General features: G+C 43.2%; 1 pseudogene; it reads left to right on the top strand.

Moving 5' to 3' along the window:
- The first annotated feature begins 3381 nt into the window (after window positions 1-3381).
- LOC108706089 lies at window positions 3382-15327 on the top strand (annotated as a pseudogene).

The following is a 15327-nucleotide window of genomic DNA, read 5'->3' as shown; positions in this document are numbered from 1 at the left end:
GCCCAGAAAATGTTGTTGTATGGGGCCCCGTGATTTCAAATGCGGCACGATACATTAGATAGCTTTAAGAAGCGGTTGGATGGTGTTTAGCAAGGGAATACAGGGTTATGGAAGTTAGCTCATAGTACAAGTTGATCCAGGGACGGTTTTTGGAGTCAGGGAGGAATTTTTTCCCCCTCTGAGGCAAATTGGAGAGTCTTCAAATGGGGTGTTTTGCATTCCTCTGGATCAGCTAGCAGTTAGGCAGGTTAAAATAGAGTTGATAGAAGTGTCTTTTTTCAACCTAACTTACTATGTTACACTGATTATAAATACAATAATGCACGTGGGGCTGCAGGAAAGCTGCAATTGCCCCATTATCTGTGTTGTTTCACCTGCAATTTCTTAAGAAATCAGCGGTTCTATGATCCGGAAGTCATCTCAACTGACATGTTCTAAGATGTAACTCTCACTGCTGAGTTCTAAACTGTCTCTGGAAGTACCTCCCACAGCAATGCCGGACTAAGTCTGAACCTGTTCTATACGACCAAAGCCATAATCCTTACCATGAGAGTGTCCCAGGGAAATGTCTTGTCTTCCTCTGTCTTCTGATCTCAATTCCATCCCCTGCTCTTTTCTTCTGCTTCTTATCTGCATATTCCTGATAAAGACAAATGTATGAACATTATCAATAAAAAAATACCTATATCAGGATTTTTTTGGACAACTTACTTTTCAAAAGCTCCAGTCATTTTTGTACAATTAGTGTGCTTGCAATTAAGCACCGCTGATTCCACCCACACCATTCGTTTATAGTACTAAATGACAAAGCACAGAGGACTTCACCCGCACAGTACCATAGATGTACTTTAAATATACACTTCCGGATTCTACCAGCACTGTTCTCTTAATGTGCTTCTCTTTTGGTACCCCGGAATATAGCCGCTCAGTTTTCTTGGTGTGCACGTACCACCATGTACTGTAGGGGAAAGTCTAAAAGTCTCAGCAGAAGTGAATTCAGACTCTCAGCATAGCGTAAACCATTCGCTTCCATCCAAACCAACCCTTCCGCCCATTCACCAACCCGCAAACTAAATGGGCCGTCTCCCTGCCTAATAGTTTAAAAATTAGTAGTTTTGTCAAAGGCGGGCGTTTCCCTGCTTGCGTAAAGGGGCAGGCAGTTCCCTGCATGGGTTAAGGTTTGGGCGGGTTCTCTGCGTGGGTAAAGGGGCGGGTGGGTTTTCTGCATGGGTAAAGGGGTGGGCGGGGGGTGGGCAGGTTCCCTGTGTGGGTAAAGGAGCAGGCGGGTTCCCTGCATGAGTTAAGGAGCGGGCGAGTTGCCTGCATGGGTAAGGGAGCAGGCTAGGGTGGGCAGGTTCCATGCATGGGTAAAGGGTCAGGCGGGTTCCCTGCATGGGTAAAGGGTCAGGCGGGTTCCCTGCATGGGTAAAGGGTCAGGCGGGTTCCCTGCATGGGTAAAGGGGCGGGAGTGGGCGGGTTCCATGCATGGGTAAAGGGGCAAATGGGTTCCCTGCGTGGGTAAAGGGGTGGGCGGGTTCCCTGCGTGGGTAAAGGGGAGGGTGGGTTTCCTACATGAGTAATTGGGTGGGCGGGTTCCATGCATGGGCAAAGAGGCGGGTTCCCTCTGTGGGTAAAGAGGCAGTTTCCATGTGTGGGTAACGGGGCGGGCGGGATCCCTGTGTGGGTAAAAGGGGCGGGTTCCCTGCGTTGGTAAAGGGGCAGAACAGCCTCTTTATTAGAGAGAGAATAGGTGCACGCTTTGTTTTACTCCTCTGGGATTGTCTCCCCTGAGGGGCAAGATGTTTACTACAAGTGACACACGGGTGCTGCTGTGTATTATTGGCACCCGGTGTTCTGGGTCATTATAATTATATAATACACAAAAGCCATGAATATCCTGTAAATTATATCCTTATAAACGGTGAGTTCTGATGTCATCAGTTATAAACGGTGAGTTCTGATGTCATTTCTGTCACATGACTCATTGAAATTTGTTTATTATAATAAATAAAGTACCCCCAGTTGTAAAATATGAGGATATTAGAAGTTACCTCGGAGTTCCATGACCTGTATAAAAACACTCGGCCTTCGGCCTCGTGTTTTTATATGGTCATGAAACTCCTCGGTAACTTATAATATCCCTATATTTTACAAAAGGGGGTACTTTATTCACTATATCTTCATAATCATTATTAATATAATTATGGGAAAAAAGATGTCAATTAACTCCTGTAGCAACACAGTACTCCACATTCAGATCTCCATGGACTTTGTCAACAAAATGCATGAGGTAAAACAGGAGACCAATGAGACTATGGGGTCCTATGATGTTGCATCTCTTTTCACGTGCATACCCACATCTGAGATAATTGGAAGGCAATTAAAAGACAATGTGTGTATGTAACTTCTTTGATTTACCTGGAAGGGGTATCTGTTCCTGCAAGCATTGCTGAGATCAGTGATCACAATCTCGACACCTTTAATCTGAGCCAAATCAATGGCACCACGGAAAGAGAGTATTTTCTGGAAAGGAAAGGACAGTATATAAGTATAAAGGAACATACTGGGGGAGCTGGTACTGTGTATTATTTGGCATTTGCCAATACCGTTAACAAATATTGACAGATAATAGGAATGACATTTACACATGTTTATAAAGGTACATTGTTTCAGGAGTTAGAACCAGCAGTTCAGAGAACATAAAAGAATGAGGAATGAATGGATATTGAAAACTGCTTAGAGGTACGTTGTTTCAGGACTAAGAACCAGCAGTTCGGAGAATAAAAAAAAAATGAGTAATGAATGGATATTGGAAAGCTGCTTAGAGTTACATTTTTTCAGGAGTCCGAACCAGCAGTTCAGAGAATAGAAAAGAATGAGGAATGGAAGGTTATTGGAAAAATTGCTTAGAGGTACATTGTTTCAGGAGTTATAACCAGCAATTCAGAGGACAGAAAAGAATGAGGAATGAATGGATATTGGGAAGCTGCTTAGAGTTACATTTTTATCAGCCAAAAAAGTTTCACTGCCAGCCAATTTGGCTGATTTGGTACTTTTATTGCCTGACCATTTTTTAACATTTTGCGCTCTTTCACTTTAGGGGCCTTTCCTGGGTGGGTCTTTTAGTTTACCCAGAAAAACAATATATCGTTTTAAGGACAACCTAAGCTTTCAAAATATGCTAGAATTGTGGTGTAATTCCACTTCTGTAAAAAGATATTGGTTTCCAAGTGTCTAAAAAATGAAAGTTTAATCATGTTTCCCATAAATCAAACACATATATCAGCAACATAGCAACATATGTTCTAGCGCCGCGCAGCCAATAGGAAGCGAGCAAGTCGGTTCTAGGCTAATCCAGTGCTCAGCGCAGGCAGGAGGGAAATGCCTTGGGACGAAATGAGCTCTCTCGCACAGACGGTGGCCCGGCAGAGTTTTCACAGCAGCGGAGGGGTCGGTCTGGGCCTGTCAGAGGAGAACTTGGGACAGCTGTGGAAAATGAGCCAGGTGCGGGGCGGAAGATGTGGGTCTGGGTCCTGGGAGCGACTCGGCTCGGGAGGGAAGGGCCCGCGGCCGCCCATGACTTACATGCACATCTGTGAGACTTCGTGCTTCGGCGTGGGAGTGTTCCTGGTGCGCCCTGGGGACTGTATCCCGCTGCACGACTACCCGTGGATGCACAGTCAGCTTAACGTGCTCTACGGCAAGTTCCACATTAACGGCTTTGATCGGCTGGAAGCGGCCGGTGAAGCAGGCAAGGAGCCCCTCGAAATTCTCACTTTCACCCCTCCGCTGCTCCCCTTCCAGTGCGGCTCTGTGCGCCTGGTAGCGATGCGCTCCGTGCGAGAGTTCGGGATAACAGCCCGTCCTGCCTGCTAGCTCCACACAGGGGGAACCTGCATCACATCAGCGCATTGGATGGGCCCGCTGCCTTCCTGGTCATCCCTGCATCCCCTACGACACCCAGCGGATGACAGGTATTGTCACTACTACAGCTCGATGATTTCTGGTGTGGGGGGAGCCTGGGCACAGGTACAGATTTGGGGCCATATTTAAGGCTGACTGCTGGCACAATTACAGATTTGGGGACATATTTATGGCTGACTGCTGGCACAGGTACAGATTTGGGGGCATATTTATGGCTGACTGCTGGCACAACAGGTACAGATTTGGGGGCACATTTATGGCTGACTGCTAGCACAGGTACAGATTTGGGGGCATATTTAAGGCTGACTGCTAGCACAGGTACAGATTTGGGGGCATATTTAAGGCTGACTGATGGCACAATTACAGATTTGGGGGCATATTTATGGCTGACTGCTGGCACAGGTACAGATTTGGGGGCATATTTATGGCTGACTGCTGGCACAACAGGTACAGATTTGGGGGCACATTTATGGCTGACTGCTAGCACAGGTACAGATTTGGGGGCATATTTAAGGCTGACTGCAGGCACAATAACAGATTTGGGGGCATTTTTATGGCTGACTGCTGGCACAACAGGTACAGATTTGGGGGCATATTTAAGGCTGACTGCTAGCACAGGTACAGATTTGGGGGCATATTTAAGGCTGACTGCTGGCACAATAACAGATTTGGGGGCATATTTATGGCTGACTGCTGGCACAGGTACAGATTTGGGGGCATATTTATGGCTGACTGCTGGCACAACAGGTACAGATTTGGGGGCATATTTATGGCTGACTGCTGGCACAACAGGTACAGATTTGGGGGCATATTTATGGCTGACTGCTGGCACAGGTACAGATTTGGGGGCATATTTATGGCTGACTGCTGGCACAATTACAGATTTGGGGGCATATTTATGGCTGACTGCTGGCACAAGTACAGATTTGGGGGCAATATTTATATAAATGAAAAGTTTCATCAATGTGTTGTAAGGTTTGTTTATTAAAAAACTGTAATGGTAAGGTGGGAAATGGTAATACAAGATGAGGGGGGCGCTAATTGAAGTCCTTGCCTAGGGTGCCAAACTACCTTGGCCCGGCCCTGCCCACGGATATGTTCTAGCGCCCGTTAATTTAACGGGCTTAATGTCTAGTAGTATATATATATATATATATATATATCCTTGATAAAGGCCCCAATGCGGGCCGAAACGTTGGATGCACAGTGTATTGAATAAACACTTTTGACAAAGAAAACGGAGTGCTGGTCCATATTCAATTGATATATATATATATATATATATATATATATATATATATATATATATAATACTAATATCCTTATCATTTAAAGTAGGGAGTATGGTGTCTCTTGTAGTATATGAATGATGCTCAAAGATCTCTGTATAACTCAACCTGCAGCCTCATGACTTTATATAGTCACAAAACCCCTCAGTGAAAGCAAATATCCTTAACATTTATGGTAGGGGGCTCACAATCTCTTAAAATACCTGTGTGATACTTAGGGTCCACTGTATAACTTAGTCCACAGTCTTGTGTCTTTTATGATCACAGAACCCCTAAATTACATATAACACCCATATCATTTAGGGGGTACAGTATCCCTTATAGTACCCTGTATCACTTAGCCTGTAGCTCTGTGCCTTTACATGGTCACAACCTCTCAGTGACTTCTAATATCCTTACAATTTACAGTGGGGTTGCAGTATCCCTTATAATACGAGTGATAGCCAACTGACTAATTCAGCCTGCAGCCATATGCATTTATATGGTCCTGAACCCATCAGTGACTTTTAATATCCTTAAAATTTACAGTGGGGGTACATTATCCCATATAATACTTGGATGATACTCAGAGTTCCCTCTATAACTCAGCCTGCAGCCTTGTGCCTTTATATGGTGACAGAACCCCTCAGTGACATCTAATATCCTTATAATTTACCGAAAGGGGGTACATAATCCCTTATAATACACAAGTGATACTCAGAGTTCCCTGTATAACTCAGCCTGCAGTCTTGTGCGTTTATATGGCCACAGAATTCCTCAATGACTTCTAATATCCTTATAATTTACAGTAGGAGTACATTAGTCATTTTAATACATGAGTGATTATCAAAAGTTCCCTGAATAACTTCTAATCCCTCAGCGACTTCTAATACATTTATAATTTACAGTGAGGGTTCATTATCCTTTATAATACACAAGTGATAGTCTCCTGTTTAACTCAACCTGCAGCCTTGTGCCTTTATACAGTATGGTTGCAGAACCAACCGCTTAGTGAAATTGAATATCCTTATTATTTACAGTAGGGGGTACAGTTTCACTTGCATCCATCTATTTCAGATAAAGATGTCTAGATGGTCTGCCTGCATATAAAGGGGATCATTTGCAAAATGCAACAAAATGTTTTGTTTGTACTTTGCATTTAGCCCTATTGGCTGCACCCAAAGAGCTGTGCCTTATTATGAATACACTGAATTCTGAGAGGAAGAGTGGTGAACAGCTAGAGCAAATTTCTATATACAGTATGTGAAGGGAAGGCTGTGTAATCCTTTTCAGTAGATGATTTTGTTACTGCTAGAGATGGTCCATGGACTGAATATTAATACTGAAACAGGAATCTGACCAATAACTCTACCTTTCCACTTGAAGAGTGATCATGCAAAATATTACATATTCATAAATATTGTAATATTATTAATTATTATTATTATTAATTATTGTAATATTGTATTGTGCCAATATTCAGCCTGTGTCTATTCAGCTTTAACCATCCCTCATCTGTGTTTCTAATATAGTTAGTTAGGCAAAAATGTAATGTATAAAGGCTGGAGTAACTGGATGTGTAACATAACAGAACACTACTTCCTGCTTTTCAGCTCTCTAAATCTGAGTTAGTTAGCAACTTGCGGGGGCAACGTGGGACATAAGTGTTCAGTGAGTTTGCAATTGATCCTCAGCATTCAGCTCATATTCAAAAGCAAACAGTTATGACCCATGTGATCCCCCCTCAAGTCACTGATTGGTTACTGCCTGGTAGAAACCAAGAGAGCTGCAAAGCAGGGAGTTGTGTTCTGACATCCAGTCACTCCAGCCTTTATACATTACATTTTTGGCTAACTAATGTAACGCTAAAGTAGTTAACTGTCCAGCTAATGGTAATGAGCATGGGTTACATTGGAACTACAATACTCAGGCTACTGTACATGAAATAGGAAAAATATTGGATGACAGGAGGTTCTTAGGGTGAAACAAATGGATGGTTTATTTAGCACAGGTTTACTCACGTATGAGGAGGTGTTAGCATATTACAGTTTCAAGTAGATAGAGGAGGACGATACAGTACAGCGTACTTCAATTCCCTCAGGCAGATACATCTCTAAGTGGTCCGGATCCCATCCAGTGGAGTGGTTAGGGAGAAGAAGTCTAGCCTAACACCTATCCACTGTGGTCCCTTCACTAAAGGCATACAAGGAAGCCATTTGGGAAGCTACTCCCTGCTACTGATCCTTGATGGAGCACACAACTGCTCTTGCTATATAAATTGTCTATCTCACTCTCCTAGAGAGTCTATGAAACAATCTATCCAGCACTTACTAATCCTCATTCACGGGGATTCCTGGTCCCTGACTTAAACACTAAAGGTGCTGTCCCTTTAGGGTGGTGGCTTTACTGGGCCTTGGTGTACCCAGGCTCAATGGGAATAACCTAGCTGGAAGGACACCAGGAGCCACTATATTGAAGTGTGGTAGGAGGTGGTCATTACACAATTTGGCCAATAACTACTGGTTATGCCAATAGAGCTAGAAATTAGATACATAGGCTTTTGCCTAGTAACTATCGAAGTAAAGGTTAGGGATTTATAGCCATAGGAACATAGTAAAACCTACGGGTACCTACACTAACTATATTAGAATTTTTTTTATTTTGCACAGCCTATCTACAGTATTTACTAGTTTTAATTTTTTTCACTGAACTGTTCCTTTAACTGTCGCTTCATCGCTAGGTCATGTACAGCTAGGGTTGCCACCTTTTCAAAAAATTACCAGCCAGGAGGGGGCGGGAACAAAAAGGGGCGGTCTGTGATGTAAACGGGGTGGAGCTACACAAAGTGATGCAAAAGGGGCGGAGCAATACACGCGATGGACAGAAACCTGAAAAAAAAAAAAACGATAAATACTGAGCAAATTGGGGGCGGGCCAAGGGCTTTAATGACCGGCAACTACATTGCCGGTAAATTTCTAATACCGGCCCTTGGCAGGTGTTTTATCGGCTAGGCTAGTAAAATACCGGCCGGGTAGCAACCCTATGCACAGCCTATCTACAGTATTTACCTCATTTTTATTATTACACTGAACAATTCCTTTCAGTATGAAGTCTAATAACGTTTAAGGACCACAGCGGAGGGCATTAAGTTGCACGCCTCCCAGTGCTTTTGACATGGACAGAGAAATACATTTTAATCGATTTACAAATAAACCAAATGTGATAATAGTTATTCCTACTTGTGTATTTTATGGCTATTGCTATTTCATTGAAAGGTACAACCTATACCTGCAGACCATAAGCCCTGAGCTTGCCATAGTGTGGACAGCGATGAAACCTTTTCCCAGGCCATGCACACTGTTGAAACCCATTTCTCAGCCCCTCCAGTAACATTATTTCTTCTACTGTCCCAACCCGCAGTGACACAAGGAGAACTAAACCCCCATTCTTTAGGGCAATGGAATAACAGGCGTTAGTATTGCTTCACATTAAAATTAATGGGTATTACTACTGAATCATGGATTTGCTGAATCAATGATCAGAGTTTAAGATGATCAATGAAACCATATCCAATCATTAATGTGCACATTCAAATATATGCAAAAGAAATTGCATCATTGAGAAGAAAACAGCTGTCTTCTGCTTTAAAGCAATGCCTTTAAGGGTGTAGGTTATAAAGGGGTTCACCCTTATGGTAACTTTTAGTATGTCATCGGACGGCTAACCCTAAGCAACCTTTTCAACTGGTCGTCATTTTTTCTTTTTTAAAGTTTTTGAATTATTTGAATTCTTCTTCCAGCTTTCAAATGAGGGTCACTGATCCTATCTAGAAAACAAATGCACTGTAATGCAACAAATGTATTGTTATTGCTACTTTTTTATTACTTATCTTTCTATTCAGTCCCTCTCCTATTCCCGTCTTAAGCACCTTATGTGGAAGTTAATTGATATTGGTAAGTTGCATTGAGTTACATTGTTTCAGGAGTCAGAAACAGCAGTTCAGAGAACAGAAAACAATGAGGAACAGAACAGAAAAAGAGTGACAGCCATCACTATGACAATTAACACATGACTGTAAACTTAGTGAGAATGAGGAATTAATTGATATTGGGAAGTTGCTAAGAGATACATTGTTTCAGGAGTCAGAAGCAACAGTTCAGAGAAGGGAAAAAGAGTGACCCCTCTGCACATAATCGTGGAAGAACCAGGATCCACCCTACCACATGTACCTTCAGCTCATCCATGATCAGAGCCAGATTAAGACTAGATGGGGTCTTAGGTAGGGCAATGCTTTTAGAGCTCCCACCTTTATAACTGCTTTGCAACGTGGGGGAACAGCATTCACCTCAGTTCCTTTCATACTAAGGTTACAAGATTTGAAAGTGAAACGTGGGGCTAGAGGAAAGAAAGAGGCAATTTCATGTATAATATCCCTAGAACTCATGGAATCATGGCACAGTGTCATTTTATTGTATATATACCCCACAGCTCATAGAAGGATGGCACAGTGGCAAATCCATGTATAAATACTCTCAGAACTCATAGAAGGATGGCACAGTGGCAATTTCTTGAGTTTAGGGCACGTAAGTGTAGCACAATCGCTCCTTAATAATCAGTAAAGGCAGTGAGGCACTCTGGATAAAAAATCAGAAGCCCTGCAGAGGTCTGGATAAGCAGCACCATCCCCCGAAATGGTCCCTGCCGGTTGCACATGCTACTGTGACTATATGGTAAGTATGTAACTCGGAAGGGGCAGACCCTACCCCCTAATTACTAGTCCATAGATCACATGGACCCCAATTAGGGTTGCCACCTGTCTGGTTTTGACCAGGTTTTTTTAAGGGCTGCCCAGGTCAAAACTGCCTGGCCAGTTTTCCAAATTAGTTCAACTGGACAGGATACCCTATGATTGAGGGGGCGATCAGCCAACCGCCGTTCACTACGTCATAGCCCCTGCCAGTTTAAACCGGGCCAAAAGGTGGCAACCCTAACCCAATGAAAAAAATGCCCAATGCATATATGGGGTTGCTTCTGATCTACCACACACTCTCCCATTTGACCTGACCTGTCTGTCTATGATCAAATCAAATCAAACCCACTCACCACAACCTCTGCCCACTTAGTGGCTCTCAAATAGAAACTTTGCACATCTTTTAGTTCCCCTGCCAGAGGGGCTGCTGTAACATGCCATAGACATACATTATTTATTGCACCTGTGGGGGAGCTGTTTGGGCCTCTGCATGCTAGAAATGTCAGGGCCTACTTTGAATGCCAGTCCGAACCTGCCTCTGCCAAGGGTCACCTGTCTGTTGTACCTTCTCCAGTCCCCTTATGGTAGCTATACCCACACACCAATAAGGTTGCATTTCCTGAAAAAAAATAGTCCTAGCAGCTGATTCAGTAAATGCAGCAAACTCTAGGCAATAATCAATCCAGACTGTACAAATTCAAAATTTTAATATTATATTAAAAATTTTAAAAATGATACCAACCGATATTATTATTCTTATTATCATTATCATTATTACTAACATGTTTTTATAAAGCCCAACATATTGCACAGCACTGTAAATGAATGTATTATTTGAACATTCAGCTTACATAAAAAAGAACTAAAGTAAGAGTAAAGAGCTGGAGGGCCACAGGTGGGGCGTCCCTGTTTCCCCCACGAACACCAAACAGTGTCAGTGTGATGGGCATTTAATAAGACGACAATGTATTTCCCCAAGCACCACACAGAAAGTTCTCCAACTCCAGCACTCCATGTCTTGCAAATGAAACAGTATTCACACCTGCCACTACATTTATTTTGGGCACCATTCACAGTGGAGAACATTCTAAGAACCGCAAAGAGAATGAAAGAAAAAGTTCTAACAAGGAATTGTGACAAAGGCCTTCAAAAAGGAGCTCGATCCCCAGGCCCTCCTGCTTAAATTAGCCAAGTGTGAAGACGCGGCAACAGACAGGTGGGTTGTAAGTACCAGCTGCTGCAAGAGCCAGTGACACAACCCACAGGCCCTCAGGTTCTCTATCGGCACACGATGGTCAGTGTGTTGTGCGTCACATGGCCCCACTGGAAAGGTAATGGTTGGTTTTGGCTGTGACTCCCCCCACTGCTTATCCTGCCCCAGCCGCCAGCTCCCTCAGCAGTGCGCACTCTCGCAGGTAACACAGAACTCACAAGCACCCGCCTCACTGATGGGAGAGCGAAGGATTAGGTGGACAAGCCCATTCGACGTGACGTTGCTCTGCCCCAAAATTGTCCCTGCCGGTTGCACATACTACTGAGGAATCAAGCCCCCTACTGGGCCCCCTGTACTCCCGGGCAGGGCAGCCATCAGGGGGGGACAGTTGTAGGGGGCCCGAGGGTAAGGGGGGCCCAGCCACGCCTAACTTACTTGATTAGCCAGGCCCCCCATCTTTCTGAGAGCTGCGGACTTTCGGACGGCATGGACGTTTAAGGGGCCCTGGCCACCAATTTTCTCATAAAATGGGGGGGGGGCTGCCCACCAATATGTTTTTTCTCATGTGGGGTCCTAGCCACCAATATTTTATATGGGGGGGGCCTGGCCACAAATGTTTTTTTATGGGGGCCCTGACCACCAATATCTTTTTATTTTTTATTAACATGTGGGAACCCTAGCCACCAATACTTTTTTTGTTTTTTTACTGTGTAGTGGGTGGCGGACCTGTGGGGTGGGGAGGGTGGACCTGTAGGTGGGGCTAGCAGTGGGTGCAGCCCAGGGGGCCCAGGAAATTTTGTCGTATGGGGCCCTGCGATTTCTGATGGCAGTTCTGCCCCCGGGCCTCCCAGCAACTGCGGGGTCTGCTTACTCGGTTGTTACGCCACTGTTAACACACACACACATGCAAATTCATGTGGCACAGGGTTTTTTTCAAAAGAAAATTATAAAGGGTATAGAGTAAGATAACTCAGTCCTGGAAAATAATTAGGAATTTTAAGCAACAAACACATTTAGTGCACTACAGGTGTTGCTGGACTGCAACATACAAAAACAGGACTTAAAGGGATGCCGTCATGATTTTTATGGTATGGCAATTCTAAATTACACTGCAAATAATGAATTCTACCATGTAAAATGTCATTACTAACCCAAGAAGTCAATTTTTTAGTTGTAATATTGGTGTGTAGGCAGCCATCTCAGGTCATTTTGTCTGGTCATAGGCTTTCAGAAAGAGCCAGTGCAGCACTACGGAACTGCTTTCTGACAGGCTATTGTTTCTCCTACATAATGTAATGGACAGTCTCTCAGTGACATGTTTTTTTTACTATTGAGTGCTTTTCTTATATCTACCAGGGAGCTGTTATCTGGTTACTTTACCATTGTTTTGCTGATGGATTGCTGGTGTGTGTGTGTGTGAGTGGGGGGGGGGGTAAAAACCCAACTTGCAGTGCAGCAGTAAAGAGTGACTGAAGCACAAGACACATGACTGGGGGGGGGGACCTGGGAAATTAACAATATGTATAACCCTATGTCATATTTCAAAATTAAATATAAACAAATCTTTTGGCTCTTTTGAAAAAGGCTTTCAGTGCAGAAGTCAAAATAGTAAAGTGCACAGGTCCCTGGTGCTCCAGCGAAAGCGTACGTGCACTTGTGGGGGGCGTGCGTGTGAAAGCAGACAGCTGGCGCTAGGACCTAGAGGCCTCAGGGTGCCTCTGAGGGAAATCCAGCCGTGATGATGATGATGATGATGTCAGAGAGGGCACAATGATGTTAGTTGAGGTTATGATGCTGGGGTTTCACTTCCAACTGGCTGGATTTCTGTCCAGTTTTTTCAATGTTCTAAACTGGATAGAAAGTTTTGAACCGGACAGTCCTTTTAAAACTGGGATGTCCATTTTAAAACTGGACATGTGGCAACCCTTGCCCTGTCTATATTCTGCCTGATGAGTAAGCCCAAAGTATGAGAACTATTATAAAGAAACCAAGTATCCAAAAAGCTCTGAAATACAGAAATCCTTTTAGTTCTGTAATAATAGAAAACTGTGCTTGATGATGAGTAAGCCATGTTGAAAAAAAATCAAGGTGAATATCATAATATTTAGATGTTTTTCATTTATTGGTCCCGCTCAAACAGATACTAAGGCATGCCGCCCACGAGTCACGCCTTTTAGTAGGACAGTCCAGATATTCTGAAAACAACCAATAGTTTGCTAATCCATGCCGTGAGGCTGTGACGTCACGCAGTACGTAACGCCTTTGCGTGACTATCTTAATGCACAAGTGCGAGCTACAAATAACAAGCGGCGTTCTGTGGTGGGGCCGGCAATTTGGCAAGATGTGTGCTCTGCTCACAATTATTATATTCGGTGCTTGGGGCCCCTGTACCCTTGGGCCCCCACCCCGCAACAGTGGGGTCGGCTTCCTCTGTAGTTACACCACTGGTGACAGCCAATCACTATGACAGTTACACATGACTATAAACCTAGTGAGAATTAGGAATGAATGGATATTGGGAAGTTGCATAGAGTTACATTGTTTCAGGAGTCAGAACCAGCAGTTCAGAGAACAGAAAAGAATGAAGAATGAATGTATATTGGGAAGTAGCTTAGAGTTAAAAGGTTTCAGAAGTCAGAAACGGCAGTTCAGAGAACAAAAAGGGGCAGACAGCCAATCGCAGTGACAGTGACACGTGTCTATAAACTCAATGACATTGAGGAATGAATAAATGTTGGGAAGTTGCTTACAGTTACAATGTTTCAGGAGTCAGAACGAGCAGTTCAAAGAACGGAAAAGAATGAGGAATAAATGGATATTGGGAAGCTGCTTAGAGTTACATTTTTATCAGCCAAAAAAGTTTTTCGCAAAAAGACATTGGTTTCTAAGTGTCTAAAAATGAAAGAAAAATCATGTTTCCCATAAAACAAACACATATATCAGAAACACAATTTATCGCCAAAAAAGTTTTTGGATTGAGTTCCTCTTTAACCCTTTCACTGTCGGCTGATATGGTACTTATATTGCCAGACCATTTTGCTATCTTTCAGTTTAGGGGTCTTTCCTGGGAGGGTCTTTTAGTTTACCCAGGAAAAAAATATATAGTTTTTTTTAGGGATGCACCGAATCCAAGATTCGGTTCTGGATTCGGCCTTTTTCAGCAGGATTCGACCGAATCCTTCTGCCCGGCCGAACCGAATCCGAACCTTAATCTGCATATGCAAATTAGGGGCGGGAAGGAAAATTGTGTGACTTTTTGTCACAAAACAATGAAGTAAAAAATGTTTTCCCCTTCCCACCCCTAATTTGCATATGCAAATTAAGTTTCGGATTCAGTTCGGTATTCGGACGAATCCAAAATAGTGGATTCGGGGGTTCGGCCGAATCCAAAATAGTGGATTCGGTGCATCCCTCGTTTTTTCAGGACAACCTAAGCTTTCAAAATATGTTAGAACTGTGATGTAATTCCACTTCTGTAAAAAGATATAGGCTTCAAAGTGTCTAAAAACTGAAAATCAAATATATTTCCCATAATACAAACACAGATATCACAAACATGATTTATTTTATATAAGATAACACAGGAGATTTGGAAAGTTCTATGTCTCCTGAATGCGCCAATAGGAAATATATATAGTTTTATGGAGATTTCTCACTTGTATAGATAAAGAAAAGGAATCCTGGGAATGAATTCCAAAAGGATTCCTTTTCTTTATTTAAATCTGTATGAGAATAGGTTTACCCTAGAAATCGACACATTATTAGAAAGAAAAGATTTGGCATATCCAACATAAGTAAATATATATTTGTACAGCCAGCGTAGAGTATAGGTATTCCCCTGTACTAAGCACAATTCAGCAGGAACAGCCCCCAAGTTTTCTGTACTGTGAGTCCTGGCTTTTTTTTATGGCAGCTGAGATTCTAGTTATCTGTATAACAGATATGATGTATAATATGAATTCCAGGGGTCCACTGAACATTTTGTTGCCCATTGTACATAGGATTAATAAAGTATCTGGCGTTTAGACACCCAAAATGAAGTTAGTGCATACACATGCCTCTGCAGCTGTATCTGGGGTGTGCAGGTGCATCAGCGGGCGCAGTTATCGTTGGTGACTCAGAAGATACTCACCAAGTTCCGCTCCCTCCTGTTCTCGTTGGAACCAATTTAA

Source organism: Xenopus laevis, chromosome 8L (assembly GCF_017654675.1).
Source record: "Xenopus laevis strain J_2021 chromosome 8L, Xenopus_laevis_v10.1, whole genome shotgun sequence".
In the NCBI taxonomy this organism is placed as follows: domain Eukaryota; kingdom Metazoa; phylum Chordata; class Amphibia; order Anura; family Pipidae; genus Xenopus; species Xenopus laevis.
Note: the sequence above shows the minus strand (reverse complement) of the source record. Positions and strands in the feature narration are given on the sequence as shown.